Source organism: Cupressus sempervirens, chromosome 11 (genome assembly GCF_028749045.1).
Source record: "Cupressus sempervirens isolate cs-2001-9-10 chromosome 11, ASM2874904v1, whole genome shotgun sequence".
Classification (NCBI taxonomy): domain Eukaryota; kingdom Viridiplantae; phylum Streptophyta; class Pinopsida; order Cupressales; family Cupressaceae; genus Cupressus; species Cupressus sempervirens.
Window position 1 is genome coordinate 610768885 of NC_143128.1, and position 10052 is coordinate 610778936.

At 34.7% G+C, this 10052-nt stretch overlaps 1 pseudogene; it reads left to right on the forward strand.

Annotated features, from left to right (window-relative positions):
- The first annotated feature begins 8722 nt into the window (after positions 1 to 8722).
- Positions 8723 to 9507, forward strand: LOC149531164 (pathogen-related protein-like; annotated as a pseudogene).
- Positions 9508 to 10052: the final 545 nt, after the last annotated feature.

Here is a 10052-nt window from a genome sequence, read left to right on the forward strand (position 1 = left end):
GACACGTTGCAGGGGTGGGTCCGGCATTTCGCAGGTCGGAAAAGGTTCTTAATGCCCTTGGTGCTATGTCATTATCACAAATCGGCCGAAAAATCTCCATAGCGACATAGTGCCCGGCGGAAATAGTCATGGCGCCAAATTTTGACGACCAGTAGAATCAGGTGTTGCGGCGACGAATCAGGACAAACCACATGTGCCAAGTCAGAGTTCCTATCAGCACGGCTAACATAGTCGGGGCTTACGTTCACCAGCGTCGAATCATCTCAGATCAACGGTAAGCGCCATCGTGCAATGGAGGAGTTGCGCGAGGGTTATGATAGCGACATCGCGCCCTGGTGACGTGTGTCAGGTGGGGCCGTGTCTCAAAGCGATGCCAGGTGTATCGACATGGAGGGCAAAAGCATGAGGTACGACAAGTCCTCATGATCATTGGATTTGGTCGCATCAATGGATGGCACCATCTCGCTATGGCGAAGATATGCAAATTTTATCATAGCAAGATGGTGACCATCCGCCACGTGGATCGACAGGACCAAGTCTCACCAAGGATCGCCAGGTGTCGTCCAAGGCGTGGTGCAGTTACGAATATGGCAATGAGTGGGATGGGTCCGGTCGCAGGTCGCAGAGTACGACAGGTCAGAGGTTTCGTGGTGACGGGCAGACAGGATCACGGCTCGAAGGTTTCAAAAACACGGCGAGGCGCTATGGCGCCAACGGAAAACCCATGTGTTTTTCGATGGCGACATAGCGCCCAAGCAGAAAGTTCACCATGGCAAGAAATGATTAGACGGATGGGTCCCAGTGAGTACAGTGCAAGCGTAGTCGGCATGGTGAATCAGATGGGGACACACGTAAATCTCAGGGCACGCTATCAGTGGGTGCTATGGCGCTATGGGAATTCAGCCTCGATTTCTACGTAGCGACACGGCGCCTAGCTGACACATGGTCACTCTGTGGATCAGGTCTTGGGTTGCCAGCTAGTCTTCATCGAACCAAATAAGGAGGTGCCATGTGTATGAGTCGGCGCACAGCGTATAGTGGGCCCAGTAGTCTCAGCAAAAATGGTGAGTCTTCACGATCGTCGGATCCGCAGGGGTCTATGACTGGCACTGTCTTGCTATCAAAAAATGCTCAGGAGCTATCATCGGAGACATATCACCCGTGCACCACGTGTCTTGGCGGGGCCACATTCCATGCTACTAGTGCAGTTAGATTTAAGTGACCAACAGACCAACGAGGAGACGCCATGTATCAATGGGCCCGATGAATCACAAGAAAAGGAGGGTCACAAGAGGGAGAGTTTTGTGATTGTCGGATTGGAAAGGATCGACGGTAGGTTCCATCTCGCCATGGCCAAGTTGCAAGTTTTTTAGCATAGCGACTTGGCACCCTTTTGCCACATGTCGGTGGGGTCAAGTCTCACCAGGATGCGTCGCTGAGCTGGTGCCAAACAAGATGGGCCCAGTCGCGGATTGGAGGGTCCACGGCGAATCAGGAATTGCCACATGTGTCAGGTCAGGGCACGGACATGTCGTGGGACTAGTTTCTTGACACAACCAGCACGTTGCAGAGGTGGGTTCTACACCGTCAGATCTATAGGGATTAGCGGCAAGTGCTATCTCGCCATGGAGAAATTGCGTGAATTTTATGATAGCGAGTTAGCACCTGTGCGCCACGTGTCCTGGTGGAACCATGTTTCATACAGCTGGCGTAGTAAGGACTAAGCGATCATCGGACCAATGAAGGACCGCCACATATGCCAGGTCAGAACACAGACATGAGGTGGCACTAGATCTTCAACGTGGCTAGTGCAGTCAGGGGTTGAGTTTTGAGCCGTCATATTTGCAGAGATCAAGGGCAGGCGCCATCGCGCTATGGGGAAGTTGCGCGAGGTTTGCCATAGCGAGTTGGAGCCTTTCTGCCATGTGTCCTTGGGGCCCAGGCGGGATGCGCAGTTAACATCATAGTAATGATTGACAGTTAAGTTGCCAAGTCAATGATACAGTCAGGTTGGGGCATCGCAGTCACAGTTTGGTACCACCACAGATAGAGATAACTGTTGGGTGCTATGTCGCTATCAGGAACTTTAGGGCATGGCGCCCATAGTGACATAGCTCCCAGTCAAACATAAAGGTGCGGTCAGCGTGTGAAGAGGACTGCCAGGGTGGCAAAGGGGAGGAAAGTGATTGCCCCACATGGCTCAGTCAGCATGTGGAACTGATTGACTTTTTTGACCCTGCTATTTCGTGAGCCAGAAAGGATAGAAATCATTTATTTATTTATTTTCCGTGGATCTGATTTCATAATCAATTGCCACCAACTCAGAATGAATATCAGGTGTAGAGGGACACTCCATCTATCCAGCCTATCCATCTACCATGTCAGGGAATGTTGCGGCGCCATTCCTGCCCCTTCAATGCCCCTATTTTCAACGAGATATTGGATTTTTTGTACCCAAATCCATGCCTAGATCAGATCCTTGATTGGATTTTGCAGATGAGGAATTAATGCCAGTAGGTGAGAAGTGAATGTAATGAAAAAAATCCTCAGTCATGCCCGAATTATAAAGGCAATTTTGTGATTTTTTTTAAGGTCGACTCTCCCTGATTTTCTCTGCTACTGCTTGCAGACTTGCAGGGTAAAAAATCCCTTTGTCTCTGAGCTAGATAAGCATCTTGTATCATCTCTTTTAGCCATCAACGTGTATGTGTATCATTTTACCTCTCATTGATGTATTGTTGAGATCAGTGGTCTGCATACTGTATCTATCTTTGGCCTATTGAATAATATACAAGTGAAATCTTCTATTCTTGGTGTTATTCAGTTGGTTTCCTAATCTGTATGTGGTTGTTGGTCGATACAAGTCTGAATGAATGTATGACCTTGGATGTTACCCTAGTTCTATAGTGCATATATGGGTAGAAATGAATCTGAACACTTTGTTTTGGTGCATCACTACCTTAGATTAGACTAGGTAGATTTGCTTTAGTGCTCTCTTTCTCCCTTTTCCTTCTGAGAATAGATAGGCGCGCCCTGACATTAAGAGGAAGCCGGCCTTCTCTGGAGAGTCAACCTCGCATTTCAAGTCCCACAGCTTGGAGATTGTTTCCATGTTTTACTAGGTTTTCCTCGTGCATAAGCCTTGGACAAGGGTGCAAACCTAAGTGACAACAGGACCATTCATGTTTTGCAAGATAAATTTAAATCATAACCTACTTATTAATGAATAATTAGCCAACCCCTATCATGAAATGGATTTTTGAATGCATTTAAAGCAAAATATCTATCATTTATAATGCAATTAAAAAATATTCCAAAATATATTACCAATTTTAGAAATTAGGCTTGATTAGCAAATTATCAATGAATCCCTTGTAACCATTTTTAGTAAATACAATTTTTTTTCTTTTAAAACAAAATTTGTGTGTAACAACCTTAATTTAATTTCTTTTTAAACATTTATAACAGATGATTTTGAAATAGTTTGAAAGGAAAAATTCAACAATGAAATTTTTAAGTTAAAAGTCAAGCTCATAATGGTGTGGTCACATGCAATCCTTTTCATAGCCTCTAATACAATTTTCAAACAAAAAATATTAATGACTTTTAAGTTATTTTCAACAATTAATATTAAGAAACTTAAAATTATTAAAATAGATAAATTCAAAGTTGACATCTACAAGTTAAAAACTCAAGCTTCATGAAGAAGGATGGATGCATCACTATCCTTCCTTTTTTAATAATGAATGAATACAATAGAAGTCTTTTTTTCATTTCAATATCTTTTTTTTAAATAGTAAAAACATTTGTGTTGAGGTCTTTTACCCATTTATAACATAAGACTTTCAAATAGCTTAAAAAATAAATTCTAAGAGATGATTCTAAAATTAGGAAGTGGGGTTTCATTAGGGATGGTCAATTTCCTCACTTGTGATCAAATACATTTTGAGAAAATATTACAATGGTATTTCCAACAAAATTAGATTCATTTTTAGCCATTTACAACTTAAGACTTTCAAATAGTTGGAAAAGTTCATTTCAAAGATGTCATTTTCAAATTATAAAGTCAAGTTTAATTAGAGATTATCAATGCACCACTTTACTTCCATGTTTCTTTAGGAATAATCAATATGTCACTTGTAATCCTTTTCCATAAATGTCAATTTTTTTTCATACAATATTTGTAATGACAATTTAAGATGAACTATTTTCACCCATTTATTGCATAAATGTTTACAAAATTAAATTCAAAGATTTTATTATCAAATTAAGAAGTCAGACTTAATTAAAGATGATCAATAGTTCACTTGCAATCCTTTCTCATAAACACTAATATTTTTCAAACAAAATTTATAATGACTTTTAAGATAAACTACTTCTCATCAGTTATATCATACAACTTTCAAATAATTTGAAAAATAATAAAAAACACAACTACTGAAATGAATAACTTAAGCTTTACAAAATTAACTTAATCCTTATCACAAATTTCAACAAGTTCCATATAGTGGCTAATATTTGATATAAATATTAATAATTTAATTTTTTAAAATTATTAAATAAATGTAATAAATAGAAGTAGAATATAAGTACTCAAAGTTTGATGGCAAGAATTCATTTAAATGAAATGATTATGTAGTGTTAAAATAATCAATTAGTGTGTGGAATATTATTTATAGAAAAAATTAAAATTAGAATATGAAATAGTTAAACATAAAAATATAAATTAAGATGAATAGATATTAGAACAAGAAGAGAGATAATAAATCTAAAAAAAATTAAAGTTTACATATATTTTTACATATAGAAGCATCCTAGAATATTGCCTCATAATACAATAATGTTTTCTCTAAATCTGCTCCTATAACACTCAAATATATTAGCTATTGTAATAGTATAGCCTATGAAAAATACAATATAGAATCATAAGATTTAAATCTAACATGCCCGGCTCACATAGTAGCTTATATTTGATATCAATTGTAATAATTTAAACTTTTTAAATTATTAAATAAATGTAATAAATAGAAGTATAATATAAGTACTAAAAGTTTGATGGCAAGAATTCATTTAAATGAAATGATTATACAATGTTAAAATAATGAATTAGTGTGTGGAAAATTATTTCTAGAAAAAATAAAATTAGAATATGAAATAGTTGAACATAAAAATATAAATTAAGATGAATAGATATTAGAACTAGAAGAGAGATAACAAATCTAAAAAATAATTAAAGTTTACATATATTTTAACATATAGGAGCATCCTAGAATATTGCCTCATAATATGGTATTGTGTTTCCTGAAATTTGCTCCTATAACACTCAAATGTATTAGCCAATCAAATTGCATTAATTTTTTTTTAATGATTAAAGAAATAAAAAATTTGCATTTATACTATAGTAAAATGAAAAGTTAAATTAACAAGTATAAATGCTTACTTGTAACTTTTTGAAATCAAAAATTTTAATCATTATTTAATCACAAGCGATTGTAATAGTATAGCGTATGACAAATATAATATAGAATCATAATATTTACATCCAACATGCTTGGCTATAAGGACTTCCAAGTTACAATGATTAAAAATAAGAATACAACTCAATCCTCATATGTGAAGATCTACCTCCTAGCTACCATCCCTTGAGATGCTCCTAGTTTCTCCATGCTCCACTCCATGATTAATCCCCAACTGATGGAATAACTCTAGACATCACAAGACACTCTACTTATACTAAACCAAGATTTAGGCTAGCCTAACAAGTTACATCAAATAAATACTTACATTAAATAAATACTCAAGCCACAAGTTGGCTTGGTAGATTAAATAACTCTTAAGACAAGCCCAAAATTTACAATCATAGCTAACTCATAAGATAAAATAACAGTATGCAGCCTTCAGGTGTGTCTCCAAAAGAGATGACCTATACCCCAACAAATAACAACATAGAAGAAATATAACACAAGTATTCAAATCCAAAACAACATGTATTCTCATAATATAATCATAAGATTTGCATCCAACATGCTTGACTATAAGGCCTTCCCACTTACTACCAATACAAAGGAGAATACAACTCAATCCTCATATGGAGAAATCCACCCCCTAGCTACTCCATGCTCCACTCCAAAATTCATCTCCAATTGACTAAATGATTGTAGACACCACAAGACCCTACACTTATACTAAACCAATCCACAGGTTGGCCTATCAAGTTACATTAAATAAATAATCACATTAAATAAACACTTAAGCCACAAGTTTGCCTGGGAGACTAAATAACACTTCAAACTGGCCCCTAGTTTACAATCATAACTAGCTTATAAGATTAAAAGAAAACTATGAAACCTAATCCATAGGCCCACATGCCATCCAGTGATCCATATCTTAGAGCACATAAGATCACTCTTGCAGATTAATGCTCATAGAAAAAATCTCCAAATTTTTCCCAAGAAATATGAAATATGTTACTAGGAACCACCAAAAGGGCTCTAACTCAAATATGATGAGTCCAACCCTTATGTGTACATAGGAAAAGTTCCACCAATATGACTTAAACATAAACCTAGCTACACAAAAGGTAGGGTCCAAAAAATATGATGAGTTCATGATCATAGTCTATTTATGTTGATCATTTTTATATAGGTGGAGCATACTAGGGAAAATGATATGGACTACAATGACCTAGAGAATGTAGTTTTCAAGTGGAGGAATATGGAGTGACTATCAAAGATGTAAATAATGATCCTATGGAACAAGATGATTATGTAGTAGAAAACACAACTGAAGATGATGGTACAAATACATTGATCCATGACTCATTTATTATTGGAATAGTTGAGCCTGATGATCAATATGCCTTTGATATTTTTTATGATTTACCTCTACTCGAGAAACTCTACAATTACCTTTACGAAGGCTCCCAAACAACTCTCTTTTTTTGTTGGTTAACCTAATGGTTGTGAATGGTTTATCCAACATAAAAATCTCATGTGTATTAAGGTATGTCATATATGACATCTATTTTCATAGACTTTTTTTTTTACCATAGTTAATAAAGGGTGAAACCTGTACCATTAATATTACTAATATTAACAATTTTGCTTGTTTGTTGTAGATTGATAGACAAGTATTTTTTTACCAAAATCAAATATTGTACCTCAAATGTATTAAGAACATATACCATCATGAAATATATCAAAATACATTATCAAAAGATAGATGTATATCCCAGTGCTCATATTATATATCATAAACAAGATGAATTTTCAAAAAAATGTCCTAAATTTCAGATCAAGAGATATTGAATAGAGCAACTATATAAAAAAAAGGTTCCTCACAAGGTTGTTCATTATATTCACACTAATCCATGTTTGCAACAATTATTTCTGTGTGAAATCTTGAGACAAGTTATGGATTGCCATGCATGCAATACAAGTCAAGGTGACATTCTTAAAATACCTTTGGGTGATTCTACATTTATGGATTACATGAAAAATAACCACACATAAAGAAGAATCTTGTAATCTTAGGCTCTCATTAGTTGTGGATGGTGTTAATTTATTTGCAGAGATGAGATCTATTTAATCAGTGTAGCCTATTAATTATATAAATAATAATATGCCTCCATGGATGTCAATAAAGAGGGAGTGCATAATGTTATAAATGATTGTTCTAGGTAGTTTTTCATTTAAAATTTATCTACATTCAAAAATAAATATTGTAGTAAAATGGTTAAAATAATTACAGCAATAATTTTGTTCATTCAACTAGGTAAGAACCAAGTCAAAGATATAAATGTATTTATTGAGTCTCTTATTCATGAGTTGTTTGAGTTAAGGAATAGTGTTACAATGAATGACACCTCTAGACCAATGATACAATGAAAATTTAAATTCCATAAAATGCTTGGATGGACAATTAATGATGCCCTAGGGATAACACATTTCTATGGTATGTTATAATTTTCAACTTGTACATACTTTTAATTATTATAATTAATAGATTTACTCAAATTATAGATGATTTTCTAGGTCTTCCGACAAAGTGAAAATTTGCATGTCTATTTTGTGGTCCAAAGGTGATATCTTGTCATTCAAAAAAATTAGAAACGAAGGTGTGTGATGTGCTCTTGTCCATTTCCTATTTTGCAAATATTCATTCTTTTGATGTAGTGTGAAAAATATATGCAATTCAATGATGAATTGTGAAATGGAAAGAGGGTTATTAGAATTACAAAGAATGATAGAAGAAAATGAATCTCACATTTTAAAATTATTTATATTCTCTTTTACTTCTTCAAAACATGTTGGGCAAGCCTCAAATCAGAATTATCATTTCTTTTTGACTTGACACCCAAAGGGTAAGCAATTTTTTTTCTCCACACAACCTCAATCGAATATTAATTTTTTGGTAGTTCTTTTGTTAAAACCCAAAGAATCTTATGATTTTACTTACATTTCTAATCCATTATTAATATGGCAATGAGGTGATGTGTACAAAATGAACCCAATTATTGTTGAATGTACACAAAATGGATTTCTTGAAGTAGTTCTCTATAGACTTTCAAGAAAATGCACTTCACATATATACAACCAAACCCCACAACCTTTTCTATCATCCTTCTTATGTCTATTAGAAATTCAAATGCATTTTTTTAAAACTCACCAAATAGTTCTAGTTTATAGATATTCATGTATATGTCTATCAATATTTTAAATATATGTGTGTGCATTGCCTGGATTTTTCATTCAAAGAAACTGTATAGAACTTGGTGAGAACATGGGATATGGATCTTTTTACATAAAACCAAACTTTAGGACTTCAATATAATTGATCCCCACAAGTTCTCGTTGAGTGTAAATGGTGAGCAACAATTTATCTTGTCTTGCAATAGTAGTGTAATATATAGCTCAAAGTATTTATGTTGTTTAGTAATGATTATGGTGAGTTGATATTAGGTGGGTTTTCTTTTCCATATGTAGTCCTTCTCTAGTCAGAGAGGAGACACTAGAAGTGAGAAGGTATAATGCCTTTTTGTATTCTTTTTTCCCACAAGAGTTTCAATACAACAAGACATCCAATGAAGCGTTTGAGTACTCTCATGTGGTATTTAAGACTGCATTTCCAGCAAGTTTAGCATGGGATATAGTTGAAATTCAGGCATTGAGGTGTCATGGAGGGAAGCTTCAAAGGTCATGCGCCCAGTAGACAAAAAATCCAATTCAATGGAATAGCTATTGCTAATGTTTTTCTCATCCAATTAATTTCCATACATATTTAGAAATTTTGGTTTTTGTTGGACCAGTTAAATTTCTCAAATGAGTTTTATGGTAGTACTAATGTATGAAATTGTGATTATTACAAGTGAATGAGATACTAAGGATGGAGAAGGTGGACATATATCATGACCCTACCAAACTGTGTAGAGGACTTCTTAGAGGGAAGTCTAACCACAACTATGGGTAGTATAAGACTAGGATAGACAATCTCCCTGTATTTTCTTAATGTGTTACTATTTTAAGAGTAAAATACATGGTTTTCTAAGATATCACCTTTGACATGCAAAATTTGCTTCACTTTTGTTACTATTGTGAGGTTATTCTTTACTATTATCTTTACCTTTGGTAGGATGAAAATAATATGATCAAATGTGTCAATGGTCAGTATTCATGCAACTTGTGTTTATTAATTGATTTAAAATCACAAGACCATTTTTGATATCCTCAATAGAAAATTCCTAGCCTAAACCCAATGTTAATGTGTGAAATTATAATTTGGAATAAAACTTTTGTTTTAAATTAATAAGGTGTATGTCTATCAATTTAAATCACATATATCAAGTGTTGATTTTGAAGCTAAAAGTGTTAAACATCTAGATTGACTATTTTTTTCCATTTATATGTTGGTTTGTGCACTTTAAGAATAGTCCCTACTGTGTAGAATTTGGTAAGATCTTTGATCTCTTAGCCTTATGAGATATTTGTCATGAGATTTTAGTGAGGGTTGAAGGTAGTTTGTTGAGGGATATCAGTAGTTTGTGATATTAGATT